Here is a 14,072-nt window from a genome sequence, read left to right as displayed (position 1 = left end):
TACCGCCTCCCCCCAGAATTTGGCCGGCATGGACCTCTGCTTCAGGAGCGCGCGCGCGGTTGCCATGACCGTCTGATTGCGCCGTTCCACAACACCGTTTTGCTGCGGTGAGTGTGGTGCAGAGTAGTGTCGCTTGACTCCTTCGGCGGCGAAGTACTGCGCCAGCTCGCCGACGGTGAACTCTCCTCCATTGTCGGTCCACAGTACCTTGAGCTCACGGCCGGTCTTCTTCTCTGCTTCGGCCTTCACCCGCTTCACGGCATCCGCAGCAGCATCCTTGGTCGGCAGAAGCACCGCCCACATGAAGCGGGTGGCGTCGTCCACCATTAGCAAGAAGTAGCGGCGCCCTCCTGGTGTCGCCGGCATCACCGGCCCACACAAGTCGCCGTGGACGAGGTCTAGGGGCGCCTGCGCGCGGTACTGCGCCTACTGCGGAAATGGCTTGCGGCGGAGCTTGGTAGTGACGCAGGTGTCGCAGACTTGCTCCGCATGCTTGATCACCGGCATCCCCCTCACCATCTCCTTCTTGTCGAGCTGGTGCAGCGCCTCGAAGCTGAGATGCCCGTAGCGCTCATGCCACCTCCATGACTCGTCCTCCTTCGTGGCGGCAAGACATACCGGCTGCGCGGCCTCCAAGTGCAGGACGTACAGCCGACTGGGCCCACGATGTACCTTGGCGAGAAGACGACTACGCCGATCCCAGATGCGGAGCACTCCATGATCAATCTCTACCCTGGAGCCTCCTTCGTCGAGCTGCCCCAAACTCATAATCGAGTTCCGGAGCGCTGGGATGTAGAAGACGCCGTGGAGGACGCGCTGCTCTCCGTTTTTGGCCTGGAAGACGATGGAGCCGATCCCCTTGATTTCCACTCGAGACGAGTCGCCAAAACGCACCGTGCCGCGCGCCGTGGTGTCGAGCTCGACGAAGAGCTCCCGGCGGCCAGTCATATGATGCGTGGCCCCGCTATCGAGGTACCATCCGTCGAGCGCCTCCTCGTTGGCGCTGGTGTTGAGGAAGACACGCGCGCGCGGCTCGTTGATGTCGAGGGAGACCGTGGCCTTGGAGCAGACGGCTTCGTCCTTCTCGTCAAGCTTGAGGAAGCCGTGGGCGAAAAACAGAGCACCATCATCGTCCTCTGCTTCTACGACGTGCGCAGCACCGCCACGCCCTCCACCACGCCGTCCACCTCGATCACCTCCAACACGGTTGCCTCCTCCGCGTTGGTTGCCACCGCCGCCGCCGCGGTCACCACCACCACGGCGTGGCTGGCAGCAGTCGCGCGCCCAGTGGCCGCGATCACCACAGTTGAGGCAGGTGTTGTCGTTTACCCCGCGATCGTCGCCACCGCCTCTGTCTCCTCCACCGCGATTACCCTTCCCGCGCTGCTTCTTGCCACCGCGTGGACGACGTCGTGGTTCCTTGCCCGACGCGGAAGCGGCAGCCTCCTCCTTCTCCTTGGCACGCCACTGCTCCCTCGTCAGCAGCAGTCCACCGATGGCGGCCGGTTCCGCGTCCAACGCCTCCATGTCGTCCACCGTCTTCAAGCGCCCAGACACCTCCTCGATGGTGAGGTCCTGGAAGTCCAGAAGCGTCTCGATGGCGATCCGGAGCTGTGGCAGAACCGCCTAATCTAATGCCTCACAGGAGTGCTTGTCTCCCATTAGACACTAAGCACTCAGGGGAGAACACTAGATTACTCGGTTCCGTCGGACACACCCCAGGGGAGAACCCGAAAATCCACATTTTTGCCACCAGAATCACAAATGAGAGAATAAAGCTTACATCATTCGTAACCATTTCTTACATCACTTTTAAGACAACATCAGAGTATAATATTTATTAATGTAACAGCGGAATGAAATCATGTTATCAGAGTTATAAATAATTTAATTGAACAGCGGAATAGAAACATGTGAACAGAGTTACAGCGGAAATAAACATCTATTAATGACATGGTGAAGTATTGATATATATAGACTACGACAACAGATTATGAAACTTTCGTTTATAAAAGTATTTGGTGAGAGTTATAAATAACAACTACGATCGCAGCGTAAAGGAAATCCTCTCTGAGCCCACCAGGAGGAATCCACACACAAAGGTCAGCTCAAGCCTCCACATGTTACCTGCAACAGGGGGAATAAAACCCTGAGTACTCAATTGTACTCAGCAAGACTTACCCGATAGGAGAAAAGAAAAGACTCCAAGGATATGCAAGGCTATCTGGTTTGTGGGTTGCATTTGCAGAAAGCATTACTAAGCGTGCGTCCTTATATTCGATTTTTATTAAAAGCCGCATTGGTTCATTAACTAACCATTCTATGTAAGCACCTATGCTACTTTCAAGCAGGTGGTAAGCAATCAGATTTCCTTTGTCCACCTTCCATCTTTTATCTTTCAGTTCTTACTACGATGCTAAACCGTAGACAAGCCGTACCGGATAGCCCGGTGATTCGCGAATCAATGCCCCCAGCTGGGTACCCCGAAAACACACGCCCCGCTTGTACCCCAGGCACAAGCAGGACCAACCCATCACTCTCCTGTCCCGGGTGTCCAGGTCCCCGTCCAAACTGGGACTCCAAGCCCCCGCCCCTGAGTCCCAGACTCAGTGCGGTGCAAGGACCTCCTCCACCAAAATAAAACCCTGACAGTCGGTCCGGAAAGAGCCGGATCCGCGACAAGAGAGCAACAAGCTTTCCAAGCGCCCATACACAAGTATGTGCTCGGGATAATAAGTCTGTGACCTGCCTAGAGTCATATGCACGATCGGTCCTTAATCGACCAGACAGGGAGAAATGGTGTAACCAAGCTATGACCCGCCTCCGCGGCGACACAACTTCTTACACCCACCAATACCCAAACCATATCCTTGCCCGGTCACCATTTTCCTTTCCACCATTTTCATATTTTCCAAGTGATAGTAATCCAATAATATATTTCCTATCTCTCGCGAGTGACAGGCAATCACTCGACTTCTACCGGAGTCCTGTAGCATAGCAATCTACACGATCCTGTCATACTAGTAAGACTCATAGGATGAAGATATATATATATGCAGGTGGGTTTCATTCAACTCCTTAAAACTTAATGCACAACTATAATTTAAACTGCAGAAAGTAGGGGTTATGCACCGGGGCTTGCCTGGGTAAGATATATTAAAAAGTTAGTATCTGCATCTTCAGATCATCCACCATCAGCTGGGTAACAAGCCCATTGCAGCATCTCCTGGAGAGAATACCCTTACACCATCTTCGGATTCCCAATCATCCTTCGATCGATCCGTTGATCCATCATCGTACCTATATGATATGCATGCGATGCAATGCAAAGATGTAATTAGTCAACTGCAATCGTGACTCGTATAAATACGCTTTATGCCTCTCAAGTTAACGGGCTAGTTCTAACTACGACCGTACTTAGCTACGTATCCATGTTGTCGAACAAGGCATTATTTCTCAATAATTCTTTTAGTTATATAAACCAACGGTGTTTCTTTATTCTATTCTATCGATTTAATCATTATTCGCAATAAGACATCATTATCTAATTAGCGACTAGTTATTCCGGAGCTACAAAAATTACGGTGAGTAACTAATATTGTTAGGAGTCTACTATATAAATTTCAGATTCAACACTATCGCCAATTTATCAGAACAATTCCTACGAGTTATCATTTTACAATATTAAATATTCAAATTAATTATATAGCTCCTAAGATTATTATCCCACTATGCGAATAAATTACACTAGCAGGTAGGTCATGATTTTAGGAGACTAACAAAACTGGTTTCACCATTTTATGATTTTTATTTGATTTATCACGGATTTACAAACTTCAGCCATTGCAAACAAATAATAAATCTATCAGAAAAAAATAGAAACGCCTTCCCGGCCACCTTAGGCCCAGCCGGACAAGGCCGGCCAGCCCCACGCGGAACCCAGGCCGAGGCGGCCCAAGACCTGCCCAGGCGGTGCGGCACTAGTCGGCCGAGCGACCAGCGCAACCGGCGGCCCAGCGGCACCCACGGCCCGAGGTAGGTAGGCAGAAACCGGCCCAGGCGGACAGGAGCGCGGCCAGCGGCCCAGCGCGCGGGCAAGTGCACAGCACACTTTGCGAAAAGGCCCTTGCACTTCCTCGAAACTAAGCGCAGTCCAGTAGGTACTATTTATTCCAGTCGCGTATTTCACAAATAAAACCCCGTATAACATTTCAACTTGGACTTATACCCTCCTCACCTCATCTTCTTCATTCTCCCAACAAAACACCGTCAGGGGAGGGGCACCGGCGAACGGTGAGGCAGCTTCGGCACCGGCGGCCAAGGCGTGCTCGCGCGCGGCTGAGGTGCGCGCGCACAGGAGAGATGGTGGCGCTGCGGCATACGCGGGGGCAGCCATGGTGGTGGTGCGACATGGTGCGGCGCAGCGGGGAGCTGAGAGCAAGGGAGGTGGCGTGCCGGCTGAGCAAGCTTGGATGGAGAGCAGCACAGCGCGCGAGAGGAAAGCGAGGCGCCGCACTCGGCTCGACCGCGGATGAGCAGCGCGGACTCGGCGGAAGGGAAACGCGCGAGGGAAACCGGCGATGGTGGGGTACTGCGAGCTACTGTGCTACGTGGCATGGGGCAGCACGGAAGCGCTCGACGCGGGGAGGAAGAAGGAGAGGCGCCGGTGCACGTGGACGGGCCGGTGCCGGCAGCGGGGAAGAGACACGCGCGACCGAGAGAAACGGCGTTGCGGCTGTGGCCCAATACGGACCAGGGCAGGCGCGGCGACTACAGCGCGAGCACGCGGCGCGGGCAGCGGTCCAAAGCGGTCCAGGACTCGCGCGCGCAGCGACGCAGGAGCAGACGACCGAAAGATAGGGAGTTACCGCGCTAGAAGAAGAGCAAGGAGGCGTCGGTGGTGCGGGTGCGCCTACGCTCGCGATGGCCAGGTAGTGGCGTTCCTGGCTGGGGCACTTCCCCCTCGGCATAGCAGAGAAGAAAAAGGGAGGGGAAAGCAGGACTGACATTGATCGGCGATGTGACTGCTGACGTCCAGAGCGGGGAAGGCGAGATGAGCTGGGCTCCTTGGCTGTAGAAAAAGAAAAGAGTACACTACAGTAGCAAGCATATTTGCTCCCTTTCTGGCCAATGTAGCAGGCAACTTTAGGTGCACCGTACCAAGCCAGCCATCGAGAAAACACTCTCTCCAAAAGATGGTCACCACGGACTCCAAGGCAAGCAGGTGCACCATGCTACCCGAGGCGCATTCGTACGTGTGACGTCCCATCGATCAGTTCACTTGCCATAACTCAGCCACGACAGCCAGCAGAGGCAGGCAAGGCAAGCAAAGACAGCAGCAGCATTCATTGTGCTGCAGGGTGAAACGACGGAACCGGCAGTTGGACAGTGGCGCATAGCGGGAGCGTGGACACCACAGCGCAGCGTGGCTGGCAGAGAAACACGGCGTGACGCGAACAAATTGGATAGCTTTAAAATTCTATCTTTGATTTATGAGCTACCATATATATATATATATTTACTATTGGGTACCTTTACTTACCAAGACAAGAGTTGCATTTGCCTCAATTAAACTTGCGCTCCTGATTTATTCAAGTACTAAATACAAACTATATTTTATTTTGTTTATAGTTTTAATCCGATTAACTTCCACCAACAATTATTTCACATAAAAGTTCATACTTCGCGCTAACCCATAGAACCAAAAATATTTAAGCGCTATTTAATTACTTTGCTCAATATCGTTTGCTAAAAAAAATGGCACTTTAACATAAGCTCAATATTTAAGTTTTAAAATCCGAGAAACTCGTTCTGGAAAATTCACTGAGGCCTAAATCGCAGCGCTAAAAAGATCGTAACACTGGGGTGTTACAACCAACCCCCCTTAAAAAGAATCTCGCCCCGAGATTCGAAGCAAGAACCAGAAGGGGAACACGTGATTACATTTCGGAGATCGGGGATTACACGAAAGATTACATGACTTCGAATTCTAAACCACACGGGGAGCTAGGGATACCTGGTTAAGAGCAACTTGATACACCCAAGACCTACTCCCAAAGTCGGGATAGACGAGGACAATGGAGAAACAACAAGATAATGATTATCCAAAACATGGCGTAGCACCAACAAATCCAGAAACAGTCGACTGAGAAGTAAAACATCGTGAATCCTAAGGCCAACTAACCAAGGGAACTTGAACTTCTTTGACGAACTGGATCCTTTCTTCTTCTCAGATCACACCATCACCTCAGACAGATAGCTTCACAACGTCGCCTAGATTTCGTAGTTCTGCTGTGAAAAGGAAAGGAACGGGGATGAAGAAGAAGAGCAAGGACCAAGGGTATCTTAAATAGGCGAACGGGGAGGGAAAAGCAACACATCGACGGCGGATGCGGTGGGGCTGGAATACACAGACGGTGCATGATGTGGAGATAAGGTCAGAAACATGGCGTGCTTCCTGCGCGAGCGGCGGAGGGGAAAATAAAGGAGAGTAGGGGAGGTCCGCTTGACGAGGCAGGCGTGCGGCGGTCGTGTCACCAAAAGAAGAAAGAAAGGGAAGGGGAAATGGGGGGGTCCGGTACGGGGACGAGGCGCGAGAGTCGGGAGCCGACCGGATGCTGGAAAAGGAGCAACGCACAGTGTACAAGGATGGCGAGCATGGCACGATGTCGCGGTCATGCGAAAATGGGACGATAATGGACCCGACATCGACGGCATTCACAGGGCACGCAGCGAAATAACCCGGCATGCGTAGCACGGTCAACTAAGCACAGGGCTTGGGACAAAATGTCCACTCTGACTTTTGCAACTACTCCCGACTATCCACTGCTGACCTTCCTCGACCACATCCGTCTTTTCTGTAAACCCAGGTCATGTCATACTTCCTTTCTCCAAACCATCTCCTTTTTTACCTTGAAAGACACTTTTGCATCACCCTGTTGTGGACTTCCCATTTGAACACTTAAACATTTCCAAGGAGAAAATTTTTAAAACAAAACGGTTCGGCGGTGTAACTTGGTAAAGGTACTTGGTTAACAACCTCGATACCAGCGCGTGCCGAGCAGCGTCACATGTGGCAGCTGTTCCACACGGAGCCCTCGGTTTCGTCGCGGCACCATAAGCTTTTAACCAGGCAACTATTACCAACTTACACGCCCAGAAGACAGTGGGGTCATAGACCACAGAGTAAGGGGTATCACAAGGGAAAAATTCAATAACAAAGGTTTCCCTCCACAACAAGGGACAAGGAATTTAAATCCAACGACGGATTTGGTTTAAAAAGATTCAAGTGTTCTGTTGGGACATCCACAATTAGTCGCTACAGTGTCCAATAACATCCAATCACGGCTGATCTGCTTGGCATCTGAATGTCAACTTCTCTTGTAACTCACTTATCATCGCCCTTGAAAACTTAGAGCAAGCCTAACAAGACTTTAAAGTAAATGAACGCAATAAACACAGCGAAATAATTAAAATGCATGTTCCAACGATCTTACACGGGTACAACGTACAGGCATTCAGGCTCACATTCACGACATAGCATTCACCTACGGTCGGATGATCTCAACAACTACGGACGACAACAACGGCAAGAGTAAAATACAGGGGGACAGCAACGAAAAACACTACTACTACGGGCACAACATCCCAAGGCAACTAGTCTACATCCTCGCGGGGCAACGGCTGAATGAGAGGAACCAAGGGCTCTTCATCTGACACTTCTGAGGGTGGAGGTGCGGGCGGTGCTATAACACCAGTTCTCCTTCTTTCTGGCGGGTGGAGAGGGATCCCTTCCAAGATTGGGGCATCCTGCCTTCCATCAACCAGCGACCTCCGCCTGGCCCTAGTGAACAGATAGGCCTCACCCAGCTGATGGACATGCCGATCTTCAGCCTCCTTCAGAGATTCCTCCATGGTAGCCTCTCGGCTCTCAGCAGCTGCAGCGCTGGCATGCGCTTCGGCGAGCTGCACCTGGAGCATCCGGTTGAAGACCTCGGCTTCCTCGGCGCGCCGAAGGCACGCCCTCAGCTCCAAGGCTTGACGGTCGTACTGCTCATCCAGAGCGAGCAGGTACGTGGTCAAGTGCACCATAGTGGGACTGTCCTCTTGCACATCCCGCCCTTGCAAAGCCTCCATGCGAGCCCTCCATGCCCGCCGGTTCCTATCCAAAGGTGGAAAGAACCGCATGGGGGTACGGGCAATGGGCTCCTCATAGATCTGGCAGAGGTACCGTAAGGCTTTGCGGGCCACAACCTGGTAGGTGTCGATGAAGCTAAACCCGGTTGCGGTCACACTCCAGGCTTCGGTGAGGTTAGGGAACTCTTCACTCTTCCCGACGTAGACTGTAACCTCACACCGCTCGGTGCCATGCTCCTCATACTCACGGCCCTCATACTCGGGGCGATCATTAACTCCGAGCTTTTGCAGGGTGGCATGCAGGATTTTGGGAAACCCCTCAACATTCAGGCAGTAGGTGCTAACCCAGGCTCCTGCCATCTCTGGCGGTGGTTGCAAGGAAGGCTGAGTGAAAAGCTGGCTCAAAGGAGAAACTAAGCGAGCTAAAGTGCGCTGAGTGATGGTACCAATGGCTAAGCCAGGCTCTACTTATAAAGGCGGAGCGTTCAGTGGTCCTGGTGCGGTTCACCAGGGTTCCCGCGCGATATCACTACGGCGGATCGACCAAATTCCACGAGTTCGAGGCGAGCGACGTGCGATGTCATTACTGACTAGTACGGCTGCAGGGTAAGGGTCCAACAAGAGCGCAGAAAGGGGTATGGGGAGACGTGGGTCACGACCGGCGTGAACCACGGGCGAACGCGAAACACGAAGCCACAGTTAAGACCTAACTCTAGAACAGGACGAGTCAGTCGTGCACAATACGACACGCGTGACACCTATGGATGGCGTATCTGCAAGTAATACGAGTACTACAATGCATAGGCAGAATATGCATGAATGCACGTCCTATACGTCCTTTCACTGTTGCCACATATAGGGCAACCGTTCTCAAAGTTTTGGCACATCGTTCTCTCCCTGTAACTAGCCGATACTATCGGACTATGCTCGAGTCAGTGTACCTGCAGAAACTTGATTAAGTCTACCTAAGTCAGCAAAGTGCCATCTATCCTGGATACATAACCATAGTAATAGGGCTACTTATATAACTTCGCATATAAACGTTCTAACTTTTTGCAACAATGGGTTGTCAATTTTTAGTTTAGAAAAGGTTTTCGAAACTTTATTTCCTCATTTATGCTCTGATACCACCTGTGGCAGAACCGCCTAATCTAATGCCTCACAGGAGTGCTTGTCTCCCATTAGACACTAAGCACTCAGGGGAGAACACTAGATTACTCGGTTCCGTCGGACACACCCCAGGGGAGAACCCGAAAATCCACATTTTTGCCACCAGAATCACAAATGAGAGAATAAAGCTTACATCATTCGTAACCATTTCTTACATCACTTTTAAGACAACATCAGAGTATAATATTTATTAATGTAACAGCGGAATGAAATCATGTTATCAGAGTTATAAATAATTTAATTGAACAGCGGAATAGAAACATGTGAACAGAGTTACAGCGGAAATAAACATCTATTAATGACATGGTGAAGTATTGATATATATAGACTACGACAACAGATTATGAAACTTTCGTTTATAAAAGTATTTGGTGAGAGTTATAAATAACAACTACGATCGCAGCGTAAAGGAAATCCACTTTGAGCCCACCAGGAGGAATCCACACACAAAGGTCAGCTCAAGCCTCCACATGTTACCTGCAACAGGGGGAATAAAACCCTGAGTACTCAATTGTACTCAGCAAGACTTACCCGATAGGAGAAAAGAAAAGACTCCAAGGATATGCAAGGCTATCTGGTTTGTGGGTTGCATTTGCAGAAAGCATTACTAAGCGTGCGTCCTTATATTCGATTTTTATTAAAAGCCGCATTGGTTCATTAACTAACCATTCTATGTAAGCACCTATGCTACTTTCAAGCAGGTGGTAAGCAATCAGATTTCCTTTGTCCACCTTCCATCTTTTATCTTTCAGTTCTTACTACGATGCTAAACCGTAGACAAGCCGTACCGGATAGCCCGGCGATTCGCGAATCAATGCCCCCAGCTGGGTACCCCGAAAACACACGCCCCGCTTGTACCCCAGGCACAAGCAGGACCAACCCATCACTCTCCTGTCCCGGGTGTCCAGGTCCCCGTCCAAACTGGGACTCCAAGCCCCCGCCCCTGAGTCCCAGACTCAGTGCGGTGCAAGGACCTCCTCCACCAAAATAAAACCCTGACAGTCGGTCCGGAAAGAGCCGGATCCGCGACAAGAGAGCAACAAGCTTTCCAAGCGCCCATACACAAGTATGTGCTCGGGATAATAAGTCTGTGACCTGCCTAGAGTCATATGCACGATCGGTCCTTAATCGACCAGACAGGGAGAAATGGTGTAACCAAGCTATGACCCGCCTCCGCGGCGACACAACTTCTTACACCCACCAATACCCAAACCATATCCTTGCCCGGTCACCATTTTCCTTTCCACCATTTTCATATTTTCCAAGTGATAGTAATCCAATAATATATTTCCTATCTCTCGCGAGTGACAGGCAATCACTCGACTTCTACCGGAGTCCTGTAGCATAGCAATCTACACGATCCTGTCATACTAGTAAGACTCATAGGATGAAGATATATATATATGCAGGTGGGTTTCATTCAACTCCTTAAAACTTAATGCACAACTATAATTTAAACTGCAGAAAGTAGGGGTTATGCACCGGGGCTTGCCTGGGTAAGATATATTAAAAAGTTAGTATCTGCATCTTCAGATCATCCACCATCAGCTGGGTAACAAGCCCATTGCAGCATCTCCTGGAGAGAATACCCTTACACCATCTTCGGATTCCCAATCATCCTTCGATCGATCCGTTGATCCATCATCGTACCTATATGATATGCATGCGATGCAATGCAAAGATGTAATTAGTCAACTGCAATCGTGACTCGTATAAATACGCTTTATGCCTCTCAAGTTAACGGGCTAGTTCTAACTACGACCGTACTTAGCTACGTATCCATGTTGTCGAACAAGGCATTATTTCTCAATAATTCTTTTAGTTATATAAACCAACGGTGTTTCTTTATTCTATTCTATCGATTTAATCATTATTCGCAATAAGACATCATTATCTAATTAGCGACTAGTTATTCCGGAGCTACAAAAATTACGGTGAGTAACTAATATTGTTAGGAGTCTACTATATAAATTTCAGATTCAACACTATCGCCAATTTATCAGAACAATTCCTACGAGTTATCATTTTACAATATTAAATATTCAAATTAATTATATAGCTCCTAAGATTATTATCCCACTATGCGAATAAATTACACTAGCAGGTAGGTCATGATTTTAGGAGACTAACAAAACTGGTTTCACCATTTTATGATTTTTATTTGATTTATCACGGATTTACAAACTTCAGCCATTGCAAACAAATAATAAATCTATCAGAAAAAAATAGAAACGCCTTCCCGGCCACCTTAGGCCCAGCCGGACAAGGCCGGCCAGCCCCACGCGGAACCCAGGCCGAGGCGGCCCAAGACCTGCCCAGGCGGTGCGGCACTAGTCGGCCGAGCGACCAGCGCAACCGGCGGCCCAGCGGCACCCACGGCCCGAGGTAGGTAGGCAGAAACCGGCCCAGGCGGACAGGAGCGCGGCCAGCGGCCCAGCGCGCGGGCAAGTGCACAGCACACTTTGCGAAAAGGCCCTTGCACTTCCTCGAAACTAAGCGCAGTCCAGTAGGTACTATTTATTCCAGTCGCGTATTTCACAAATAAAACCCCGTATAACATTTCAACTTGGACTTATACCCTCCTCACCTCATCTTCTTCATTCTCCCAACAAAACACCGTCAGGGGAGGGGCACCGGCGAACGGTGAGGCAGCTTCGGCACCGGCGGCCAAGGCGTGCTCGCGCGCGGCTGAGGTGCGCGCGCACAGGAGAGATGGTGGCGCTGCGGCATACGCGGGGGCAGCCATGGTGGTGGTGCGACATGGTGCGGCGCAGCGGGGAGCTGAGAGCAAGGGAGGTGGCGTGCCGGCTGAGCAAGCTTGGATGGAGAGCAGCACAGCGCGCGAGAGGAAAGCGAGGCGCCGCACTCGGCTCGACCGCGGATGAGCAGCGCGGACTCGGCGGAAGGGAAACGCGCGAGGGAAACCGGCGATGGTGGGGTACTGCGAGCTACTGTGCTACGTGGCATGGGGCAGCACGGAAGCGCTCGACGCGGGGAGGAAGAAGGAGAGGCGCCGGTGCACGTGGACGGGCCGGTGCCGGCAGCGGGGAAGAGACACGCGCGACCGAGAGAAACGGCGTTGCGGCTGTGGCCCAATACGGACCAGGGCAGGCGCGGCGACTACAGCGCGAGCACGCGGCGCGGGCAGCGGTCCAAAGCGGTCTAGGACTCGCGCGCGCAGCGACGCAGGAGCAGACGACCGAAAGATAGGGAGTTACCGCGCTAGAAGAAGAGCAAGGAGGCGTCGGTGGTGCGGGTGCGCCTACGCTCGCGATGGCCAGGTAGTGGCGTTCCTGGCTGGGGCACTTCCCCCTCGGCATAGCAGAGAAGAAAAAGGGAGGGGAAAGCAGGACTGACATTGATCGGCGATGTGACTGCTGACGTCCAGAGCGGGGAAGGCGAGATGAGCTGGGCTCCTTGGCTGTAGAAAAAGAAAAGAGTACACTACAGTAGCAAGCATATTTGCTCCCTTTCTGGCCAATGTAGCAGGCAACTTTAGGTGCACCGTACCAAGCCAGCCATCGAGAAAACACTCTCTCCAAAAGATGGTCACCACGGACTCCAAGGCAAGCAGGTGCACCATGCTACCCGAGGCGCATTCGTACGTGTGACGTCCCATCGATCAGTTCACTTGCCATAACTCAGCCACGACAGCCAGCAGAGGCAGGCAAGGCAAGCAAAGACAGCAGCAGCATTCATTGTGCTGCAGGGTGAAACGACGGAACCGGCAGTTGGACAGTGGCGCATAGCGGGAGCGTGGACACCACAGCGCAGCGTGGCTGGCAGAGAAACACGGCGTGACGCGAACAAATTGGATAGCTTTAAAATTCTATCTTTGATTTATGAGCTACCATATATATATATATATTTACTATTGGGTACCTTTACTTACCAAGACAAGAGTTGCATTTGCCTCAATTAAACTTGCGCTCCTGATTTATTCAAGTACTAAATACAAACTATATTTTATTTTGTTTATAGTTTTAATCCGATTAACTTCCACCAACAATTATTTCACATAAAAGTTCATACTTCGCGCTAACCCATAGAACCAAAAATATTTAAGCGCTATTTAATTACTTTGCTCAATATCGTTTGCTAAAAAAAATGGCACTTTAACATAAGCTCAATATTTAAGTTTTAAAATCCGAGAAACTCGTTCTGGAAAATTCACTGAGGCCTAAATCGCAGCGCTAAAAAGATCGTAACACTGGGGTGTTACAGGAGCTGAGCGTACTTCGGCGGCACGGCGCGCAGGAGCCTCTCCACCGCGCGCTCTTCATCGATGTCGTTGTCGCCGTGGAGAAGAAGCTGCTGCTTTAGGGCCATCAAGCGAAGGGTAAAGTCCTCGATCTGCTCACCTGGACGGAAGGCGAGCTTCTCCCAGTCGCTGCGGAGTCGCTGGAGCGTGGCGCGGCGCACTCGATCGACTCCGATCCGCGCGGCGGCGATGGAGTCCCAGGCCTCCTTGGCCGATCCCTTCTCGGACAGCGGCATCTGCATCTCCTATGGTACGGCGGCGATGATCGCCTCCACCGTGCGCCTGTCCTCATGGTATGGCAGGTCCTGGTACTCGATCGCATCCCAGAGTTACCGCGCCTGGAGCTTCAGCTTCATGATCGAGGCCCACTCATGGTAATTTGTCTTGTTGAGCATCGGCCAGGTGGAACTTACGCCAGAGTCCTTGTACACGGTCTAGATCACCGGCGAGCGGCCCCTGGCTCGTCCACGGCGACGATCCTGATCCCGATCGGGCGACCGCGTCT

The sequence above is a fragment of the Miscanthus floridulus genome, chromosome 17 (genome assembly GCF_019320115.1).
Source record: "Miscanthus floridulus cultivar M001 chromosome 17, ASM1932011v1, whole genome shotgun sequence".
Lineage (NCBI taxonomy): Eukaryota > Viridiplantae > Streptophyta > Magnoliopsida > Poales > Poaceae > Miscanthus > Miscanthus floridulus.
This window is presented reverse-complemented; position numbering follows the sequence as displayed.